Source organism: Otolemur garnettii, unplaced genomic scaffold, assembly GCF_000181295.1.
Source record: "Otolemur garnettii isolate 467f Iridium unplaced genomic scaffold, OtoGar3 scaffold00029, whole genome shotgun sequence".
In the NCBI taxonomy this organism is placed as follows: Eukaryota; Metazoa; Chordata; class Mammalia; order Primates; family Galagidae; genus Otolemur; species Otolemur garnettii.
The window spans coordinates 291,716-297,570 of NW_003852424.1; the positions used below are offsets into that span (position 1 = coordinate 291,716).

The window sequence follows — 5,855 nt, forward strand, 5'->3', positions numbered from 1 at the left end:
CTCCTGGGCTCAAGCGAGTCTCCTGCCTCAGCCTCCCAAGTAGCTGGGACCACAGGCACCCACCACAACGTCTGGCTGTTTTTTGATTGCAGCCTTCATTGTTGTTTGGCAGGCCCAGGCTGGATTTGAACCCGCCAGCTCAAGTGTATGTGGCTGGCGCCTTAGCCACTTGAGCCACAGGCGCCAAGCCAGTTTTCAGTGTTTTACATACATGCACATGCTTATACACAAAGACTACATTGAGGTAATGTACTTTTGTGGAGTCAAATTTCTGATGTCCAAGGCAGCAGAAGAAAGTTTGTCCTAGTTGTCAGACCAGTCCACCTTCTGCATTTGTCCTCTCTGGGCCCTGAGCTGACTGGGGCATATGGTGAGGGCAGGTCTTCCCTACCTGATCCACTACCCTGTAGGAACACCCTCACAGACATACTCAGAAAATTTTTACCAGATTGCTAGAGATTCTTTGATCCAGTTAGGCCGACACCTAGAATTAAGTGTACAAGTTCATTCCTTGTCAATTTGGTACCATACACATCCCCTTAAACCAACTTAATTTCCAAATAAAGACAATAACAAGCTGATAGTCCTATCTGATGTGATGTAACTATCCTGCATACAACCCAAACACACTCATCTCTTCCCCAGAATTCAGAATTTTAATCTTTCAGAATTGTGATTTTTCAAGACTTTAGATGTTGGAGATGTTGATCTTTTGGGATTATGATCCAGACTCAAGTAAGAGACAATGTGGCTTTCTGGAGAACACTCCAGGCAGGTGGACTGCAAGTACAGAGACCTTGATGCACAAGGATGTTGAACATGTTTGAGGGACATCAGGTGGCTGGATTGCAGCAGCAAAGTGGGAAGGAATGGATGAGACAGGGTGGGGAGGAGGGCAGGTGATCACAGGTCGTCGTGACAGAAGAAACCAGTGAGAGTTGCGAGTCACTGCTTCTTGGAGGGGAAGTATGGAAGTGTGGGGACTTGTAAAAAGGTTGTACCCTGTGCACATACTGTTGGTGTGTCCCCATGGGGCTGTTGGGCTCTGTGTAGAGGAGCACAGGCAGCCCTCCTGCTATACATGCTTACTGCCTAGTACAGTGAACTGCTCTCTGCTCCTCCAAGGCAGAGTCTGAGCTTGAGGCCAGATAAATTGACATGGTACCTGCAAATTATCTTTTCTTGTCACTTAGGAGCTGTGATTAACTCCTAGTGGACAAGTAGGGAGGGCTGAGGAAGTGTGACAGCAAAGGTAATGCCTAGTGCACACTTCAAGTCTAAAATGGAGGGACTTACATGCTAGGTGGAAACAGTACTCCTCACTTATGCCTTAGTCACTGTTAAATCTTCATGACCTTATCAGCTGATGACTTCAGGAATTAAGGTTCACATTCTTCAGAGAACACTTTGTCCAGCCAGTTTGTGGAGTCAGACAGCTCTGTGCTGTGCCAGCATTTGTGGGGATAGGCGTGCCCAGGCCTGTCCCCCTCTACCTAACCACTGATGGCGCAGGAGAGCGTTCTGTCATAGCCAGAATTCTGCACTTCCTGCCAGGCACTAAACATAATACATCCTCTTGGAGTCTCATAGTCCACGTGCCTGAAGTCACCCTGAAGGATCATATTTAATGCCAAGTCTCAGGGAAGGAGTGGAAGGCTCCTGCCATTAGCCCCAGCCCTTGCTGTTCCTTTCCCGCCTACAGAGCAAGGGGGGCAGTGGGCACCTTCCCTGCACCTCTGTCCCTGGCACCCTGTCACCCCCCCTCTTCATGTACCCATCCAGTCTGTTCCAGATGCTCACAGATGCACAGCTCGTATTGACCTGAGCTGAAGGCTTTTCCAGGAGTACATGGTACCTTTCCATCTGGACGACCTGATGCCACTTCAGATGGCGAGTACACCACACCACACCACACCACGTCTCTTCCTTGTCCCAGGTCCTTTCTTACCCCCCGCCTTCCTCACCCCTCTCCCATGTTCCTTTCTTAGCTTTCCCATTTCTCAGGGATGCCTACGTCCCTGCTATTTCCAAGTACTCATCAGGTAACATCACTTCTTTTGATATTTTCTTCCAAGTTTTGGTATTTCCTTTTCTTTGTTTCCTTTTTTCTTTCTATTACCTGAATCAGGCACTTAACACATCAGCTAACCCATGAGCTCTGTGTGCCTGTCTCCAGTCTGCTCCCTCCTCTTTCACCTGCTCTCACCTTCCACAGAAGACATTCCTTTCATCTTCCCTTGGCTGTATGTGGATTGGTTTATGTATAGCAGATAAGTGTCTCAATTCTGTGTTTTTTATTTTCAGGTACTCTTCAAGTATACTATCTGCTACTAATTATAGCTACAGGCCTATTTTTAATAACCAGATTCTAATTAGTCTTTGACTTTCAAGGTCTCAGCCTATGCATAATTGCTGGATTCAGGTGAACCCACTCCCTTTGCTCCTTTGGGAGGTAACATCTGGCTGGACTCAGGAGGAACCCTGTGGTTCTTAAGTGGGGTTCTACGTGAAGTGACTGTGGACACTAGCTTTCCAGGTCCTCCCTGGTAGCTTATGCACCCCTCTTAAAGGCCTCTTTGTGCCTCAGCCAACTTCCTTCAGTTGTAAGACAGGGATGATAGCATTCCATCAATTCTTAGATTTACTGTCTTGGTAAGATTTATGATTTTAACATCCAAATCAAAATTTGCCTTATAATCAATAGTATGTCATAGTTTAATTGGCAGCAGTTTTCTTAGTAGTACATAGAATAATGGTGTGTTTTATAATCAGTGTTGTTTTGGATTTGATGAAATTGTAGTAACATCTACAATTCAATTTTTTTTTTAAATATGGAACGCTTCACTAATTTGTGTGCCATCCTTGTGTAGGAGCCATGCTAATCTTCTCTATATCGATACAATCTTAGTATATGTGCTGCTGAAGCAAGCGCCACAATTCAGTTATTTTGAAGATAGTGGAGTTACTGAATAATTGCTCAGTAAATGGTCAATTTGTCTTTACTTTTTCCCTACCAGTCTCTCTGCCTTCAGTATTGCCCCCTTAAATCCATACACACCTTCCTAAGGATATGTTAAAAGAAATATTTTTTACTGTCTAATTTCCTTAATAAATGATTCAGAGCCTTCCTTCACATCCCCACCTGTGGTGATTCTTAAGAAGGACATGCCTCAGCTCCCCTCACCTTCCCCAGTGGCACTGGGTGATTGAGGGTAGTGTGTTATGTGAGTGAATTTTCAGTAAGTGTTAAAAGAAAATGTCGGAGATGACTGCTTCTTTTATGAACCTAAGCTAGTCAGCACTCCATAGAGGGCCTCCATGAGCCCTCCCGGTCTGCCTCTCCAGCCTCGCTTCTGCCATTTCTTTCTTTCTTTCTTTTTTTTTTTTGAGACAGAGCCTCAAACTGTTGCCCTAGGTAGAGTGCTATGGCATCATCGCCCACAGCAACCTCCACTGCCTGGGCTCAAGAGATTCTCTTGCCTCCACCTCCCAAGTAGCTGAGATTATAGGTGCCTGCCACAACACCCAGCTATTGTTTGGTTGCAGCCATCATTGTTGTTTGGCGGGCCCAGGCTGGATTTGAACCCACCAGCTCAGGTGTATGTGGCTGGTGCCTTAGCCTCTTGAGCCACAGGCGCCAAGCCAGCTTCTGCCTGTGTGCTTCAAACTGTGTGCTCTAGCAGCACCAAGCTCTTTGCACAGCTTGTCTGTAGAGCATTGTACTTTGTTCTGGCCCAGCACATGTGGGGTAGTAGATGGGATGGAGCCAGGGCTCTTCCGTGGGCAGCAGTTTCAAAGGGATAAGAGCTGTGAGGATGACCATGTGTCCTTAGAGACAGGTTTGTGGGTCCAGGCATTTGGAAATCTTTTTGAGGGCCAGATACTACTTCTCTTATTTGCCTACTGGCTATTTGGTCAGATTAGGTGAAGTGATAGAATCCTGGGTTAGACCGCAAGGACTTTCTGCCATTGCTTTGGAGAACACAGAGAGGATCAGGGGACAGAGAGGACTAGATATGTGTTGTAGCTCAGTACACTCAAGACCACCTGACACTGCTGCATGGCTGCCCGGACAGTTCAGGGAGAGTTGTGAGCTCTCCTTGCTGAGGTGAAGAATCTTTTACCAATGTAAAGGGACTAGACTGTCCCAAAGAATAGATTTCTTTATTGGAAAGGAGGTTGAACATGGTGACATGAATTATAGCTTCCAAATTAACTAGCATCTGTCTGATACTTAATGACAGGCACATCCTGGCCCTGGGTCCTGGATACAGTGTTCCCTTTATTTCCTGCATCACCTTTTTTTTAAACTTGAGAATAGGCCTGGCAGCCGGGAATTTTGATTCTCCCCATTTTACAGATTAAGAAACTAAACTTGAGATATAGGAGGCCTCATTTTCTTCATGGTCACATAGCAAGTAAGTGGCAGGCTGGGCCGTAATTCTGGCTGCTCTCTGCACTGTGTGAGGCTGCCTTGCCATGCCCCTGCTCTGCCCCCACTCTTGACATCTGGATGTCAGAAGGTGGGTGGAGTATTTGTCATGTGTTGTTAGCAGCCAGCCATCCAGGGACAGCATCAGATCCAAGAGGATAGGCCTGGTCCTTCTGTACTCAGTGCTGTGCTCAACATGTGGGACCAGGACTGCAAACAGGTAGGAGATGAGGAAGCATGGAACACTAGGTAAGAAAGGAAAAGTCCTGCTAGAACATTTTAAAAGAACTATTTCTAATGTACATAGTTACCATTCAATAAAAAAAATAATAATAAAAAAATTAAAAAAGAACGATTTCACAGGACGGCTCCTGTGGTTCAGTGGGTAGGGCGCCGGCCCCATATACCAAGGGTAGCAGATTCAAACCCAGCCCTGGCCAAACTGCAACAAAAAAAATAGCCGGGCACTGTGGTGGGCACCTGTAGTCCCAGCTACTCGGGAGGCTGAGGCAAAAGAATCACCTAAGCCCAGGAGTTGGAGGTTGCTGTGAGCTGTGTGATGCCACGGCATTCTACCAAGGGCGATAAAGTGAGACTCTGTCTCTACAAAAAGGAAAAAAATAAAAGAACTATTTCACAGAGAACCATGATTTATAATAGAAATTGGTTAAAAATGAATTAATAATATACAGTGAATATACTTGACTAGAGTCAACTGTACATGCTCAAAAGAACATAAACCATGGAGCCAATGAATGAGGGACCCTTTAATTAAAAAAAAAAAAAAGATGGCTTGGCACTTGTAGCTCAGTGGCTAGGGCGCCAGCCACATACACTCAAGCTGGCAGGTTCGAATCCAGCCCGAGCCTTCCAAACAACAATTGACAACTACAACCAAAAACAAAAAAGAAAAGTATCCGGGCATTGTGATAGGCACCTGTAGTCCCAGCTACTTGGGAGGCTGTGGCAAAAGAATTGCTTAACCCTAAGAGTTTGAGGTTGCTGTGAGCTGTGATGCCACAGCACTCTACTGAGGGCAACAAGTGAAACTCTGTCTTTAAATAAATAAATAAATAAGTAGATGATGAATTAGTAGAAGACGAAGAATAATAAGTTACTAGGCAGTTTGCTACTCTCTGCTTCTTGGAGGCCTTCTCTTCTATTTGACCAATAGTTTGAGGCCCACCCTTCTTTGAACTAACCTAGCACTTTGTACCTGGGTGATGGTACTTAATTATCATAGGCTGCCTTTTATTATAGTTAATTATGTACATAGTTACTTGTTAATCAACTCTAGGCCATTTGAGGACAGGGTCCACATTTTATCTTAATTTCCTCCTTCCAGCTCTTAACGTTCTGTGACATTAGGCATATTTGAAATAGACATTGTTGCAGATGACATTCTTTTTTTTTTTTTTTTTTT

The 5,855-nt window shown here is 45.1% G+C and overlaps 1 protein-coding gene and 1 non-coding gene across 2 annotated transcripts in view; one reads left to right on the forward strand and one right to left on the reverse strand.

Annotated features, from left to right (window-relative positions):
* Positions 1–5,855, forward strand: part of LOC105886897 (AP-3 complex subunit sigma-2) — a 59,390-nt gene that overhangs the window by 43,388 nt on the left and 10,147 nt on the right. The window lies entirely within an intron of this gene.
* Positions 2,826–2,932, reverse strand: LOC111724968. The gene has a single exon (XR_002773167.1). It is a non-coding gene; the product is annotated as a U6 spliceosomal RNA (small nuclear RNA).